The sequence below is a fragment of the Equus caballus genome, chromosome 6 (assembly GCF_041296265.1).
Source record: "Equus caballus isolate H_3958 breed thoroughbred chromosome 6, TB-T2T, whole genome shotgun sequence".
NCBI classification, from domain to species: Eukaryota; Metazoa; Chordata; class Mammalia; order Perissodactyla; family Equidae; genus Equus; species Equus caballus.
The window spans coordinates 22,856,746-22,874,309 of NC_091689.1; the positions used below are offsets into that span (position 1 = coordinate 22,856,746).

At 46.2% G+C, this 17,564-nt stretch overlaps 1 long non-coding RNA gene across 1 annotated transcript; it reads right to left on the bottom strand.

Moving 5' to 3' along the window:
- Positions 1 to 9,259: 9,259 nt before the first annotated feature.
- Positions 9,260 to 17,516, bottom strand: LOC138924592 (uncharacterized). Its single transcript, XR_011439567.1, has 2 exons — positions 17,217 to 17,516; positions 9,260 to 16,286 (listed from the first exon to the last, which is right to left on the bottom strand). It is a non-coding gene; the product is annotated as an uncharacterized lncRNA (long non-coding RNA).
- Positions 17,517 to 17,564: the final 48 nt, after the last annotated feature.

Below are 17,564 nucleotides of genomic sequence, written 5' to 3' on the forward strand. Positions count from 1 at the left end.
TGAAGATTGTTTCTTACTTATTTGGAGGTAAAATGCATACTCTCATGACTGGCATGCTCATGAGGGAAATGGGCCTCTTTCACGGCTCGTTCTGGAAGGATGGCTTCTCACTGCCCCCCGCTGAGGCCTCTTGGCTTTAGTGGCTGGTGAAGTCTCCTCTCTGTCTCTCTCGGTGAGTCTCTTTCTGTGTAAGGGTGGGGGCTATTCCATGTTATTATTTTAATACACAGCTTCTTTTCCACTACAGATTTAATAAAACGTGTTGTCAGCTCTTGGTGGTTACGCTGAGAAATTAGATTTAAGAGAGCAGGAGTGTCCTCTGAGATTTAAGTTGAGGTTTATCTGCCAGCTTGGCCACCCTCCTGAGTGAAGTTGGATGTCTCTTTTCATTAATTCAGACCTCAGCAATGATGATTCTAGAAAACGCAGAAAACACATGAAAGTATAAAGAAGGAAATAAAGATTCCCAGAGCCTCTCCACATAGATAATGACTGTTTAAAAATATTATACTTAGGTGTTTTGTTTTTCTTCTTTTTAACATATTTCAAATCATACACTATAAAAACGTAAGCACAATTACTGAAGTTTAGGTCCTGAATAAGAGAGGCTCTGAAGAAAGGCAGCTTGGCCCTAGCTTTATCTGCAAAAGAATATATATTCCTTATCCAAAAAGAATAAACTCCAGGGGCCACCCCGTGGCAGAGTGGTTAAGTTCACACGCTCTGCTTCAGTGGCCCAGGGTTTCACCAGTTCGGATCCTGGGTGCAGACCTACACACCACTTGTTAAGCCACGCTGTCATGGCATCCCACATACAGGAACCAGAATGACTTACAACTAGGATACACAACTATGTACTGGGGCTTTGGGGAGGGAAAAAAAGAAAGGAAGATTGGCAAGATGTTAGCTCAGGGCCAATCTTAAAAAAAAAAAAAAAAGAAGAAACTCCACAAATATGTGATCAAAATTTTTTTAGCTTTACCCACAAGTTTATTATTTTCTTTCTTCATTCTTTTTGTATATCAGATCGTTTTTTCCCTGAGATCATTTTATTTCTTCCAGAAGTAGAAGCTTTAAAGAAGCTCCTTTTAGGAAGGTTTGTCGGTAAAAAACTCAATTTTTGATAGTCCAAAAGACTTAGTTTTGATTGAATAAATATGTCAAAATATTCTTTGGAAATGAACACTTGAAATTACTTCTTAAAATTAAATGTTGGGGTGATGAAAATGTTCTGAAATCAGATTTTGGTGATGGTTGCACAACTCTAAATTTTCTAGAAACCACTGAACTGAACATGTAAACCAGTGAACTTTACAGTATGCAATTACAAAAGGTTTTTATTTTGCACTCATTCTCAATGGCTAATTATCCTGGGTTTACAGTTCTAGCTTGACAGCTATTTTCTTTCATCATGTTAAAGGGATTATTCCACTGACTCTTGGCTTCCATTGTTGTGTTGGGGCTGAAAAGTCAGTTTTCAGTCTAATCGCCATTCCTTTGTGGTAGTCTGCCTTTTCTCTTTAAGATCTTCTCTTTTGACTTCAGCGCTTTGAAATTTCTTTGTAATGTACCTGAGCATTGAGTTCTTTGTACATAGGCTGCTTGAGGGCAGTTGTGCTTCCTGAATCTGAGGATTTGTGTCTTTCATCAATTCTGGAAAATTCTGAATCTTTTCCCCCAAGTATTATGTCATCCTCATGTTCTTAAGTCTCTCCTGGAATTTCCATTAGACACTTCTTAGGCATTCCCGTTGGCCTTTCACATCTTCTCAATTCTCATTCCCATTTTCCACGTCCACATTTTTCTTCATTCTCATTTTCTAGTCTGTATCCGACAGTTCCAATATCTGTGTCTTTGAGGTTTGAATCTGCTGCTTTTTTGTTCTGCTCATTCCATGCTCCTGGTGCCCTTTTCCTAACGGGTTTTGTGATTTTTCTAAAGCCATTTTGATTGTGAACCCATGATCAGTGGTCTTCATCCCCGGGAACTCTTGGAGGCCTGGGTTGAGAGTGCTTCCTCCCAGAGAGCATTGGTGTTTGCTTCAGTCTGCCTTCTGCATGAAGCTTTGCTTTAGACCAAACTCTTGCCAAGATGTTTTCTGGACCACAAAGATGAGACAGAATCAGGCCCCAAACCCACATTAGTTCTGGCCTGTTATTATGAATTCCTGGGGAATATTTTTTCTCTCTCTAACCAAGGTCAAGGCCAAGAGGGTCAGATTCTCCATCATTTCCTTAATTAACCTTCCTGTGGAGGATGTGGCAGTATGGGAGGAGGTCCCTGATCTGACCCCTTGGCTGTCCCATCCTTTATGAACAAACCGATCCAGCCAGAGGACAGCTGAGAGGACATTGCAAACCTCATGGGCAGGGGTCATTGCTGAACTTGGGAAGGGAGCAGAGAGGCCAAGTAGCGTAGTCTGAGGAGAATTGCAGATGTCAACTTTACCTGACATAACAACAAATAAGAACTCACATCAGCGCCGTTCAGTATTTATTCAATTTTGATTTATGCTTACTAGATGAATTTCTTGCCAATGAGCTTATTAAAAGCTCATTTACGTGCATCTAAAGAGGCCATATTTATCATTTGGGAATGCATTTGCTAAAGGCAAACAGCAAGGGCATACATACGTATGCTGCTCTTACCACTTGAATTTGGGCATCTTTTGGTCAAAAATAAGTCATTTAAAGAAATATAGAACCTTGATTATCTTAGTTCAACTTTGGAAGGAAAGCTGAGGTTGCCTTAGTGAGTTTCTAAGAAGCCATGGAAAACTTTGATAAACTCTATAACAATGAGATATGCTCTTCTCTTTTCTAAATAAAACTGAGCTGAGATGCTTTTTAAAGGTTGAGCTTTTCCTGTCCCTACTCTCTCCCTATCTGACCGAGGTTGGTCTGAGCCCACAACTTCCATGGAGCCACCTTCTCCTCCAGTCCTGCCTCTGGCAGGCTCCAGGCTCCACTCTCATTCTTGGCCCTGACCCTTCAGGACCAAGTGGGTTGCAGAAAGGGGGTGCGCCCACCTTTGCTGGTCCCAGTGTGCTTCACAATCTCTGCTTGGTGTCTGTAAGTCTGCCCACAGTCCTGTACAGGTCCCTGCTCAGTCACCCTTCTGAGTACAGCATCCGCTCCTGCCCCTGCCAGGAGGTGACCCCAGGTACCCTGTGTTCCCCCTCAATGAGCAGAAGGCTCTCATCCTTGGGGTCCCCAGACATGGCACACTGGCGTGTCCATCTCTTCCAAGAGCTCTTCTCCGTGAGGTACCTTGACCAACTGTTGCATCTGGATCCCTTGGGAGGCACGTTGCCAGTAAGTTTTCCAGTGATTCAATTTTTAACTAAATTACAGTGAAGTGAAGACATTCATCATGGCCGCATCCTCCTCCCTTGGCTGCATTTCTGGGTGTGAGTATAGAAGCTGGTCATAGCTGGTGCTGGGAGATTGCTGCATGGTCCGTGGTGCCCCCATCCATCTACAGAGGGAAGGGAGCGAGCCGCCGCTAATGTGCCCTTACAGCTGTGGCAGGTACAAATTATTGTAGTGCCTAGTACATCCTTGGGGAGTGCATTTTGAACACAGACATTATCTGTCTTGTGTTTGGTAGCAGAAAATTGCCTGTGAAGCACGTCTCAATGTACTTATTTCTCAAGGACCAACAGGTAGATAGCGTTTGCAAATTGCCAATTTCTCTAACGTGACTGAGGAAGTTCCCACCTCTCTGGCACTCTTGACGTCATCTTTTGTGCAGTGCGACTATGCTGGCAAGGACTGCTGCAGAGCACTGTCTACTGGGGACACCCACTGGCTTTTTGACAAGTGCACCTTGCAAGCAGATAATCAACGCACCATCTTTACAGCAGGCAGCCAAGCCATAGGAATGTGGATTCCTGCTTCACACCCAGTCCTTTCCCGTCCCCATGGTCAGGAGAGGGGCTGGCTCTCCCTGGCCAGTCTGTGCAGTGACGGTGGGGCATGGGGAAGAAATCCGTGACGTCCTTCTTCGTGCCTACACCTGGGTCAAGCGGCCCTGGAATGCCAGAGCACTGCTTTGCCAGATGAGGTCCCAGCAGGAGATGGTGGGGGAGGCATGGGCACCCTGCTGCCCACACATCTGCCAGGCCCGTGTGCTGACCCGCCGAGCCGGGTTAAAGACAAGGTCTCAATTTCCAGCAGTGCAGTTATGACTGGTGAGTCAACATTCTTCATGTCATCGGGCAGTAAACACGCGTTGATTGATGGCATTACCTTTCCAGGAAATCTGTGCCTGTGCAACTGCTTTGTCTGGTTTCAGGCAAGCTCCACACGCCAAGGGTGACCCTGCGGCCCCAGACGAGCTCCAGGCAAGGCGGGTTCTCCGAGGGCAAGTGACTCAGTCTGCCTAACCCAGGCCGGAGACAAAATGACGCCTAATAGCTGAGCAAGGCCTTGGGCAAGGCATGAAACCTCTCTGAGCCTCAGTTTCCTCGTCTGTAAAATGGGTATATTCATACTTTCTGCAGGGCTGTTACCAGGGATCAAAGATAAAAGCAGTCTCTGTCAAACAGTAGATGCTCAGCAAGTATTTACTTCTTGTTGCCGTCATTACTATTATTGTTAATACAACCAATTTGACGTGTCATGTGCATCCAGACCCGGCTGCCTCCCGTGCCCTAGGCTCCTGGTGTCTTATTGCTAAACCTCCACCTTGTACTGAAGTCCTCACTTTGGAGACAGTCTCTTCTTCCCCCTGGGGGTTCCCACCTTGGTTTCCCTCTCTGCCACAGCACTGTAGTTGCACCTTCTCTCTGGGCCTCCTTCTGCAGGGCCCGCCCACCCCTGCATCTCGCATCCCACCTCAGGGTGGTCTCAGAGGGGCCTGGGTAACAGGACGAGGGGCTGCGTGCCTGGCACCCCGCTTCTTCTTCATCCTCACAGCATTCAGGCTTCCACCCGGCCCCACCCCAGATGCTGACCTCTCATGCCCCAGAGCCCTAAGTGCGCCTCCCGGCCAGGTGAAGTCCCTTGCTTAGGCGTCCAGGCATCCCACCAGTGACTTTGTGCTGAAGGTGGCTGCCCCCAAGAGCAGCCATGGGGCTGCAGGAAGGAAAGGGGGCTCCTGATCCCCCAGGAAGAATGCAGAGATCATCACCCTGTGAAACTCAGAGGCATGCAGAGCCCGGACAGGCACAGCGGTGACACCGCACAGCCGCGAGCTGACATGAGGGGGCCATCCTGCCCGCTACCTCCCAAAGCGCCCTGTCTCCGTGGGAGAAGGGGATCAGGCACCTGCAGATTCAGGGACTAATTGACCCCGAAGTCAAAACAGGTTCTGTCGGACTGTCCACCTGTTCTCCGCCCCCACCGCCTTAATCCACAGAACGCTGGCTTCTCAAGGCAAAGCGGAATAGTCCCAAACAACAAAGGTGCCTTGGGCTCTTTGAAACAACCCTTCTCGTTTTCAGTGTCAACCAGCGATGATTTATGTTTCAGCCCAGACCACCAAGACCTCCATCTGTGTGGGTCTGTATGTGTGGTTCTCTTGGTCTTACAGCTGGGACCTCCAGGGAGGCTGGGCCCCACCCCACCTCTGAGCCAGCTGGCCCAATCCGGGCAGATGGGGGATCCCAGGGCCGTGGCTCAGAGGCCCATCTTCCGGTCTGGCTGTCAGTCGCACCCTGCCTTGGGACTCAGGTACCAATGTTTGGATTCTGGCCTTGCTCCATATTATCAGACTCCCTTCCTTCTATCCCCATTTTAGCAACTGAAACAGAGTCTCTTCCTCTGGCGGAACTTTGTGCTGCGTTTCCTGCCCAAAATACCCTGACTCAGAGTATTTACATTTCTGTAGGGGAGACCCAGGGGATTTCTGAGACCAAAATGGTGACTATCATCTAAGACGGAAATGTGCATAGTGAAACCCTGAATGAGATGTGAAAGGCAAGGAGAGCTTCCTGGAAGGGGCATCTGGCCGAGGACTCGTGAAGGTGTCCTCGCGAGTGTGTGCAAAGCAGGCAGGAGGGGACAAATGCTGGGGAGAGAGAAAGGATGTTTCCACCTGCCTGTCGTTGATCTCTAGGTCATTTAACTTGTTTCTATGTTATCTGGTGAAAAACGGAGGAAAATCGTAAAATCAGAATTAAGGGACATGTCAACAGAGGCCCCACCATGGAAAGAAACCCACCTGTGGCATTTTGGTGGATTTCCTCCCACTCTTTTCCTCTTCTGTTTTATTCTCTGCCTAATGGCTATCCCTATGGGCTGCAAAACAGCTTCTCTTTTTTTGCAGGGAAATAATTTTATTTGGAAAAAATCGTAAATGTCTGCTATTGTTGAAAAATTAAAAAATATAAACTGCGATGACGCCATCAGAAAAAGTAATTGGAGGAGTGTTTGTCCACAAAGGGTATATGTACAAAGATATGTGTATCGGGGACCTGACAGCAGGGTAGCACCGAGCACACAGCTGCTGAGTGGTCCCCAGAGGCGTAAGGAGAGGGGTCACCATAAAGTCAATGGGACTTCAAGCCGGCCACTTGCACAGGCACCCCCCCCCCCCCCAGGCCCCGGGGGGAGGCTCTCTCCATGTGGTCACGGTATCAAATCGTTGGGAACACGTGTAGAAGTAACACATTTGAACCACCACCCGGTAAACACATTTCTCTTCCCATTCTGATTTCAGGTTCCCCTTTGGCACGTTTCCCCACGCTGGGGGTTTGGAGGGGCACAGGTGTTTTCGATTCATAATTTTGTCTCCTTTTTCTTAAAGAGGACCACCGAAACTGTGTCGGCTCCAGGCTCCACAACTCCAGGATCCGCCTTTACGGAGAAGGAGATAGAGTTGCCTGGAGTTACGTGGCTCTGCAAGGCACCCCGCGGTGAGGGTGGGAGAGCAGGGTAACATTCTCCTCCTCTTGTCTGCTGCCGAATCCCACAGAAGCCAGAGTGCCCAGGAGCCCGTGGGTGCGTCTACCAGGTCACCATCCCGAGCAGAGTGCAGGTGGAGGAGGGTGGAGCGTGGATCTGAGTGAGGGAGTGGAAGATCGCGACATCCCAAATACCAACACCTAAAGATATTCACTGGTGACATCTGGGCATATTTATACTTGCAGTCCTTTAAAGGGACCTCTGCTTGAGGCGGAGAAGACCAAGACATGGAGAAGCCAACAAAGAGGAGCCAGCACAGTGAGGAAATACATCCCTGAGGTCTGAGTCAGGGAGATGACTAGCTGAGCTGGACAATGACCTGGTTGCTCAGAACAGAATTGCAAGTTCAATAAATTAAGGCACACAGAGAGAGGCACCTGGTTAAAACCTGAGATGGGAAAGGAAACGCCTCATCCCTCAGACATGGTCGAGGGTACTCAGGTGGGCCAGCCCTCGAAACACAGGTCAGAGGCCCGAGGGACCGGCTGTGCACCGTGGGGAAGCCTGCGTTCAGAGCAGCTTTGAAAGGGCCAACACTGGGCTAGTGGAGTGAGGCGGTTTGGTTTGTAAGCATCTGATACCGTAAAGAGCGGGGAATTGTCTCAAAAAAATACAGGCCTCAGAAAAACAACGTGTTTGCTTTGGTGATGTTTTAAGTATTTCATCTCAACTTACTCCAGTCATTCTGGGAAATATGTCCTGTATTGTTATTCCATCTGTGTGGGGCTTCGTTCCCACCTGCTGTCTGCGCCCTCGCTAGCTAGGGTCCAGGACAGAGGCTCACAAGAGTGTCTTCCCATCTGGGAGGCAGGACACAGCGCCCTGAGGAGCAAGGCTGAGCCGCGGCTGGGAGTCTGAGTTGGATTTAAGCTTCGGTGGAACTTAATCTCAAGGAGGACCGTGTCGTTTGGAAAAGTTCCCAGGTGATGCTGATATCTACCCGTCTCCCTTCCTCCATTCTGCGAAGACAGGTGATTAAGACACATTCCCTTACCCTCGAGAGGTTATTAAGACTTTGTACATTTTACACAAATAATATGAAGGATGAGCACAGCCTACGCTCACAGAGCTACAGAAAATGGCTCTGGATCCGTCGGGGGGAGAGATGAATTCCAAATGGGAGGGAGAGGGAAGGCATCATGGGGAACAAGGTGTGTGTATCTGTCAGGGCCGAGATGGCAGAAAGAAACCACGCAGTAACGGGAACAGCGAAGGGTGAATGTAAAGACTTGTTAACCATAACAGAGGACCGGAGTAAGGAAGAAGTAAAGAGACCTCTAAAGAAGATGGGCATGGCAGACATAAGGAGCAGCCATGACCCCCAGGCTGAGACCCAGACTTCCCTGAAGAGGGCACGGCCAGGGCTCCGGGGTGGCAGAGATGTTGCTATGGTGACGCACCATCAGGGCTTACCAGAACTCTGTCCTCTAGGGTACCAGGGAAAGCGGTTCACGGGGAAACGTCCCCTCAGAGGTTACTCAGGTTTAGTACAAAAAACCACCCAGGTTTCTGCTACAAAACCACCCAAGGGTGCTTGGGGAAGCTGCTGACAGCTGCTGGCTGTCAGGCACTGGGGGATTAGCACACACAAACCAGGAGGCAAAATATTTCTTCCTGCCACGGTCCAGTGGGCTCTCCCCTGACACAGCTGAGCATCATGCCAACTGGCAAAGTAAACAGACTTTAAGGACTCATGTCCATTTTCATAGAACAAGCAAGAAGGTTATATTTGTAGCTGAGAGGCAATAAATGGATAAACAGCACAGAAGGATTTCATTGAATGTCAAGATTGGACGGGACTTTAAAAGTCCTATTGCAGCCCAAATCCTCACGTCCCCATCGAGTGGGTGCCAAGCTTATGAGGCATCCACGGCAGGGCAGCTAACAACCACAGTAAGCTCACTGCTACGGCAGTCTCTCCTCATCTGTGGTTTCAGTTACCCACAGTCAGCTGCGGTCTGAAAATATTAAATGGAAAGTTCCAGAAATAAACAATGCACACGTTTCAAATTGCTGCCGTTCTGAGTAGTGTGACGCAATCTCCAGCAATCCCACTCCATCCCACCCGGAAGGTGAATCAGCCCTTAGTCCAGGGGATCCACGCTGTAGGTGCCACCTCCCATTAGTCACCTAGCAGCCGCCTCAGTGACCAGATCAAATGGACTGTCGCGATATCGCAGTGCTTGTGTTTTAGTCACCCTTACTTTACTTCATAATGGCCCCAGAGTGCAAGAGTAGTGATGCTGGCCATTTGGATATGCCAAAGAGAGTCCTAAAGTGCTTCCTTTAAGTGAAGAAGTGAAAGTTCTCGACTCAGTAAGGAAAGAGACAAAATCACATGCTGAGGTTGCTAAGATCTACGATAACTTTTATTACAGTATATTGTTATAATCGTTCTATTTTGTTATTAGTTATTGTTTTCATCTCTTACTGTGCCTAATTTATAAGTTAAACTTTATCACACTTATGTATGTATAGGAAAGAACGTAGTCTACATAGGGTTCAGTACTAGCTGTGGTTTCAGGCATCCACTGCGGGGCTTGGAGTGCATCCTCCGTGGATAAGGGGGGACCGCCTATCTGACATGGTTAGACAGTCCCTCTGCACACTGAGCCAATTTCCATCACCAGCTCTGGTTCTGCAGATACCTAGCCCGAGTCGGCCACCTGCCAGCTCTTCAAATACGTGAACCCTGTTCTTTTGCTTTGCCTTTTCCCCAACTCTTCTCTCTCTTGTAAACTGTAGATCCCATAAGCTCTCTGACAATTCAGAATCATTTCACTCTATCAAGCATGGATTCCAGTGCACTTCCATATGTCCAGGTCTCTTTTTAAGACCCCAAACCTGTTCTGGTGTGCTCTGATAGTGCAAAATGGAGCAGGACCATGTCATCCAGAACTGACCCTGTCTTGGCCACAGGGATTGATCTAAGGAGTGACTCTTGATCTGTGTCAGAAGTGGGACTTTCCAAACTGGTGCTAGGAAAAAGAAGTGTCTCTTTACGCCTGATGATGAAGCTAAGAAGACGGGAGCTCCAGAAGCTGCCTTCCACCCCGATTCCAGCCTGGGAGAATGCATCCAAGATGAGAGAGAAGCAGAGACTGGAAACCAAGAGAAGGCATCTGATGCCGTTGGAGTCCCTGGTTCCTGCCATCCTCGAGGCCAGCTCCAGCCCCTCTTTTGCCTTGGTTTGGTTACATGAACCAATAAATCCTTCTTTTTTGCTTTAACTAGTTCAAGTTGGGTTTCCAGCCATCACCAAAGAATACCAACTGCAGCCTTCCTAACTTTAAAGAAAAAAAGAGACAAGAGTACCATCGGCTCGATTCTGTGATACGAGGTTCCTGTAGAAGCAAATACAACTTTAGAAACTCTGGGAATTTGTTCTTCATGACTTTTAGGGAAAATGTATTTAGAAAATAAGATCTTGCTCCACCTCATTTCTTCCTGAACAATTCAGTCCTAAAGCTACTAGGTGGGGCCTGCGGTGGGACCCATGGAGGCTCAGAATGGGGTAAGGAGGGCATTCTCACAGAGGGACAGTGGGGACGGTGTCAGGGCTCAGGTGGGGTGAGAAGTACATCCACACAAGGAGAAGAGGGGACGACAAGGCCCCCAAAGAAGCCCACATCCCCAAAACCTGTGAATGTTACCTCTGTAGCAAATGGGACTTTGCAATGTGATTAAATTAAGGATCTTGAGATGGGGAGAGGATCCTGGATTATCTGTGTGGGCCCAATATAATTCCGAGGTCCTTATAAGACGGAGGCAGGAGATCAGTCAGGAGAGCGAAATTGACGATGGAAGCAGAGGTTGGAGTGATGCAAGGAAGGAACATGAGCCAAGGCATGTGGGCGGCCTCAGGAAGCTGGAAAAGGCAAGAACACGTCTCCAGAAGGAAAGCAGCCCCCCTGGCACATTGATTCTAGACTTATGATATCCAGAATTGTAAGAAAGTACGTTTGTGTTTTTTTAAGCCATCAAGTTTATGGTGATTTGTTATAGTGGCAATAGGAAATGAATAAAAAGGGAATGATCAAATAAATAACTATAATGAGGATTATGGAGACCAGGACAGTCACTGTGGAGAAGGGAGTTACAAATATGGAAAGAGAGAACACTTGAATGAAACCTGTCCATTGGATCAGTGGGTTGGAATTAGAGGTGTTGGTTTATATATATATATTAATGTGCATGTGTGTGTGTATATGCAAACATATAGATGTCTTGGCTCTGACCACTGAGAGAGCCTGGGAGTTGCAATATCACTTTAGCCGTAAGCACATTTTGCACCCAGATCTTGGCTTCTAAATACCATTATCCACTAAGGTTCCTTGGAAGGCTGATTCCTGGCCGGGGTAGAGAAAGTGCAAGACGAGCCTGGACTATCTTCTTGTGCCAGGAACCAAGGAAGCGTTCAAAGAATGATGGGGATATATTAAAAGGACACAGAAGCCAGCTCCCACTGGCCATATCAGGGACAATTTGAGCTGCAAAATAAATAGTAAGAGTAATGCACTAGAACTCGCTAAATAAGACAGGAAACCACAAGTTCATACAGCTATAAATAAGTAAGCGAGTAAACAAAGTTTGAGGGAGAATGAGCTATTTGCATAGATTCAAGGTATCTCCCCTCAAAATTACCTAGGAGAAAAGAGTGACTACAGTGGAGAAGACAGACAGCTCTTAATCAAGGGATCAACGGGAACACTGTCAGTAACGGGACAGACGCATATGGTTTACCACCTGATGAGTTGCAATGAGAACACAACCTCACTTTTGTGAGATTCCTACCCAAAATGCATAACCTGAATGTGATCGTAAGGAACCATCAGACAAACCCAAATGGAAGGACAGTCTACAAAATATCCAACCTGTTATTTTCAAACATGTCAAGGTTATGAAAGTCAAGGAAAGACTGAGAAATCCTGCCAGACTGAAGGAAACGAAAGAGACAGAACAACTCAATGCAACACATGGTCCCGGGGATCCTTTCTCTATAAAAGACATTATTTGGATAATTGGAAAAACTTGAATAGGGTCTGTGGATTTGGGGGTAGGAACGGAACCACGTTAACTGTCTGATTTTGGTGGCTGCCTTGGGATAAGAAGGAGAATATTCTCGTTTGTGAAAAATGCACACTTAAGTACAGTCACGTGTGTAAGTTTATAATCATTTAAAGGTAAAAAGGAAGGAAGAGAGAGTCTCCCTCACTAATTTGACCTCACATGGTGTTTTAAGTTCCTTAGAGGTATTTTCAGACATAAGTGGAAATGAAAATATATAACTCTATTAGTATATATAAAATCTGTGATCTTAAAACCCATAGCAGCTGAAATAATTTTATTAGATGAACTCAGACATTTCTTCTTTGTCTTCAGGTTTAGATCTTTTTGAGCTGAATCATTTTCAGGCTTCGAAGATAAAATCTATACATTGAAGTTTGAAGAGTGAAATGACAAAACTTTAGAATGTTGCCAACGTTTCAGAAAAACGAGACATAGGTTTGACCTGACGTGCTTGGTACTTCATCAGGCCCTCCAGGCTTTGATATATTCTGCGGCAGAAGTTTCCTGGAACCACTCAGAGATCAGAAAACATTCTTTTCTGTGTCAAACTTCACAATGAAGTGAAAGTAGAGAAAGCAATGCTTCACTCAGAACTTTCAAGTTTTTTTTTTCTTTTCTTAACATGTGAAAGCTAAGAATGAAAAATTTCAGAAATAGAGAACAGCAAGTAATATAAAGTATACCCATGTGCTCACCAATAAGATCTAACAAATGTGAATATTTTGCTTAAAGAAATAAAAACATTATAGAGACTATGTAGACACTCCCATGCAAACAACTGCAGCCCATTTCTCTCTCTCCCTCCGCAGAGGTGACCACTGTCCTGAAGTTGGTGAATATTCTTTCTTCCATCTATGTAAGCTTTCTCTATAGTTGCATAAACCATACATACTTTTTTTTGAGGACTTTAAAATTTTACATAAATGGTGTCTTTTTATATGGACGTTCTGCAACTTGCTTTTTTTACTGAGGTAAAATTTAATGAAAAGCACATATCTTAAGTATAGTTTGGTAAGAATTGATAAATTATACACCCATGTAACCACCAGCCCAATCAAGATATGGAACATGGTGACGACTCCAGAAAATTCCCTTCAGTCAATCCTCACCACTCTAGACAACAAATATTTGATTTCCACCATGACACAGCAATATAATTTTTCTGAAACTTTGGTAATTGCCGTGGTGCCTTTGTTGAATATCAATTGGCTGTATAGGTGTGAATCTATCTTTGGACTCTCTATTTTGTTCCCTTTCTCTATTTGTCTATCATGCCAATACCACACTAGATAGATTACATAGCTTTACAAGTTATGAAATCACAAACAGTGAGTCCTACATGCTTCCATTTCAAGACAGTTTTAGCTATTTTTAGGTCTTTTGAATTTCCATAAAAATTTAAAAATCAACTCGCCAATTTCTACAAAAACATCTTCTGGGCTTTTTTATTAGGACTACTTGAATCTATAGATCAATTTGGGAAGAATTGATATATTAACAATCCATAAATACGGTACACCTCTCCATTTATTTTGGTCTTCTTTAATTTTTCTCAGGGCTGTTTTTATTGTGTTCAGTGTAGAGGTCTCACATGGCTTTTGTTAAATTTACTCCTATGTATTTGATGTTTTTGTTGCTATTGTAAAGAAATTTTAAAATTTTATTTTCTAATTATTTGCGGCTGATATAAAGAAATATAATTGACTTTTGTAAACTGACTTTATATTCTTCAGCCTTTCTAAATTCACCTGTTAGTTCTTAAAGTTGTTTTGTAGATCTATTAAGATTTTCTATGTAAATGGTCATGTCAACTGCTAATTAAAGTGGTTTTACATATTTCTTTCCAAGCCATATACCTTTCTTTCTTTCTTTTTTTTTCCGTATTAGCACTAGCTAGGACCACCAGTACGATGTTGAAAGGAACTGGTAAAAATAGATATCTTTGCCTTGTTCCCAATTTTAGAAGTAAAGCATTCAATTTTTCACCATTAAGCATAACGTTAGCTCTAAGTATTTACACAGGTCCTATATCAAACAAAGGAATTAAATCGAAATCATTCTATTTTTAGATTGCTGAAAGTTGTTATCACAAATTAATTTTGAATTTTTTAAAATGCTTTGTTAATTTAGTGAATTATATTGATTTTCCAATGTTAAACTAGCCTTGCATCTCAAAGATAAACCTCATTTCGTCATGATGCATATTCTTGTATTTGATCTGCTTTTTTAAAGGATTTTTATGTCCACCTTCATGAGGCATGTTGGTCTGTAATATTCTTTTCTGCTAATGTTGGGTTACTTCTAGTTTGGGGTTCTTTAAATAGTCCTGTAAAAAACATTCTTGCATATTTTTTGGGTGCAATATTACACCTTTAAGTTGGGTATATACCTTACAACGGAATTGCTGGGTCCTAGGTATGCGTGTAGACAGTTCAAATGCCACACTTGCATGACGAGGCACAAGTTGCAGGAGCTCCATGCTAGTCATGCACAGTGGGACCAGTTCTGGTCTGCAATGCACTGGAAATTCAAAGAGAAAAAAGAACACTGGTCCTTCACCATACATAGTCTGAGTAGCACCGCTGTGTCAGGATTCTGGGGGTTCCACCTCCGTGCTAACATTCAGTAATTTTTCATTTTATCCTTTCCGGTAGGTGTTCAGTTGTACAGCATTGTGATTTTAATTCGCATTTTTCCAATGACTAAGAAAGCTGCACACTTTTCATATGTTTCTCCATCATCTGGAGCTCCCTTTGTGTGAAGTCTCTAGTCAAGTCTTTTGCTCATTTTCAAGGTTCACGTTTTAAGTTTTCCTGGAATATTTAACCTGGGCCCTTTCCTAACAGCCCCTGCCCCCTCCATTTCTACGAGGCCGAAAGTGAGTGAAATATAGGGGGGCAAAAACCTGATTCAAAAGTGAGAGTCATCCGAGTTTATTCATTCAGTTAGTGTTATGAGTACCTACCGTGTGACAATGGGAATACGGTACTGAACACAATAGCAGCGTAACTGCCCTCAAGAAATTTATATTGTAGTGGGGAGAAGACAGACACTAACCCGATACCTATGGATGGTGAAAGTGCCCTGAAGAAAACAGGACAAGAGAGTAACCTGGATAGGAGGATGCTTCGGCTGGACTGTTAGGGAACATTTTTCTAAAGAAATTGTATTGAAGCCTGCATCAGAATGAGGAGACGGCCATTTAACAATCACTGAGAAGAGCATTGCAGGAGGAGAAAATGGCAGGTGCCAAGGTCCTGAGGTAGAAATAAGTTAGTCTGGGTATTAATGAGAGAGTATTCTCTTATCTGGGTCAAAATTGATATACTAGATGCCATAGATGCCTCGTGCAGTGGACACGGGTGGTGCCGCTCCCAGACCCCCTGAGCCCCTTTCTATTCCTAGGCGTCCCTCCGTCAACTTTAATGTGGGTTTACTGCCCAGGCTTGTGGCTGGAACAGATCTCGGAGAGACTGATCTTTGGATACTCGAGCTGCTCTGCTCACATGGGTTAGGAACAGGAAGTACCTGGACAGTCGCATTCCCCACCCACAACCCAGCAGCCCTGATCCAGCGGATGACGGATGCAGGAGTAAGAAAGCCAGCTTCCTTGCTTGTAGTTGGGGCAAACTCAGGGTGGAATTTGGGCTTCAGAGAGCTACGAGGGGTCAGGCTGCAGTGAGGACTCAGCCAGAAATTGTACCTTTCGTTGATTTCGTCCCTCACTGGTTTCTTCTGGGAGCTCTTCCGTAATAAATCGATTGCCCCTGAATTCCCATTCAAGGGTCTGCTTTTAGGAACTCAACTTCAGATACCCCGATATATGTGTGACAGTGGCTTTTCCTTTTTAAGAGCATGTCTTTCTGTGCTACCAGATAACAGTGTGTGCTGTGAAGTGGGGCAAAGCTGGGTTGCGATCCACTTGTACTCCCTGGCAGTCACCTTTGGGCTGGTTACCCACTCCCGTTGGGCCTCAGTTTCCTCAGTTACAAACCGGGACAAAAAGAGTGCCCGCGTTCATGGTTCCTGGGAAGATTAAATGCAGGAATGTAGGCAAAACACTTCGCAGAGAGACGGGCCAAGAGAAAGTGCTCAGATTTGTTGTTATTACGAAACCTTTCCAAACTTCGGCAAAGAGTTCAGAAGATGTTGCAAGCCTGGGGTTAGACAGCTGTTGCATTCCTTAAAAAATGCTCTGTGGCCTTGGAATTTGGCTGGGCCCACGGTGGCAGGAGGAAGAGAGCCAGCCGTTCTGGGACCTGCGAGGTGCCTTTAACACGCACCTTCTCATATAATCCTGAGGGGCACCTGGCAAGAATAGAAGGTTCTATTATCATTATTGTAAAGATAGGAGACTTAGATGCAAAAAGGCTAAGATGCCCAAGGAGACATGCGGTATAAGTTGGGGTTCCGAATCAGACCTGTCTGGACAGAGCCCAGGCTGGGGAACCCCATCTCCTTGAGGGCAGGGCTCCATTTTACTTCTAGGTCCTTCCCCCACAGAAGGGGATTGGCATCTGTTATTCAGGAGGATGTCCAGTCCTGAGATGACTCAGGCCAGGACAGGCCACTAGCAGATGCAGCTTCTTCTGGGGTCACGACTCCAAGCATCCACAAAGCCCTGTGTGATGTTCTTGAGGTCGGATGGAAGCCCTGCTCTTGGGGAAAGTCAGTCTTCAGGCTAACGTGAGGTTGAGAGTCTCTGGGGCCGCATTTGCAGTGGCTAGAAACCAGGCTGTCTCCATCCTAACGGTATCACTAGGAGCCCAGACGCTGCCTGCCACAGAGCTGGCGCTCCAGGATCCCAGCACGTTTAAAGCGATGTGGGGTTTCAGACAGGAGACTGATGGCCACTCTGCAGGCACATCAGATCCCGGAGGGGAGCGCCTCCTGTGGAGCCTAAAATCCCAGCGCGGATTATAGACGTGGATGCAGCAGGGAGCTTGGCTGAAAACACCGTCCGGTGCCCTCACACTAAATGCTCAGGGCTAGCAAAACGCACAGAACTGAGTTCTGGCTCAGCTGGGCCAACTCAGGACAGCGGCCCATCCCTGCCTTCTCACAGTTCCCTACTGGGAGTAACCAAACTCATTCCTACCCAGCTAACCGCTATGGATGACCCCTCCCTTACCAACGCAATCCTTCCAAAAGCCGAGGCAGACTTCCAAACGTTCCAAGAGACATTTTAGGTCCCGGGGCGCCGGAATCTTGTTTCCTTACAAAGCATTGCTTACTTACCCTCTCATCTCCCCCAGGACCAGGCTCTGGGACAGGGGTGGGGGTGGGGAGTCCCAGGCCGAGCGCAGACGCCGGGGGCTGGGGCATCCTCCTGGGGCGCACGCAGCCCGGAGCGCCCAGCTCCTCCCGCTGGGTGGGCCCCCCGGGCGGGGTCAGGGGTGGGCGCGCAGCTCCTCCGCCCGCCACCGGCTGCTGCGATGCGGCCCGGCCCCATCTGCCCTGCCTTTCCCAGACCGGGGCGGGCCCCACGGCGTCTGAACCCAAGTGGGTTCTTTTTTTTTTTTTTTTACAACTACTTTGCATTTTCCTTCCGCCGCTTTAGCAACTGCATCCTGTCGCAGGTTGCTC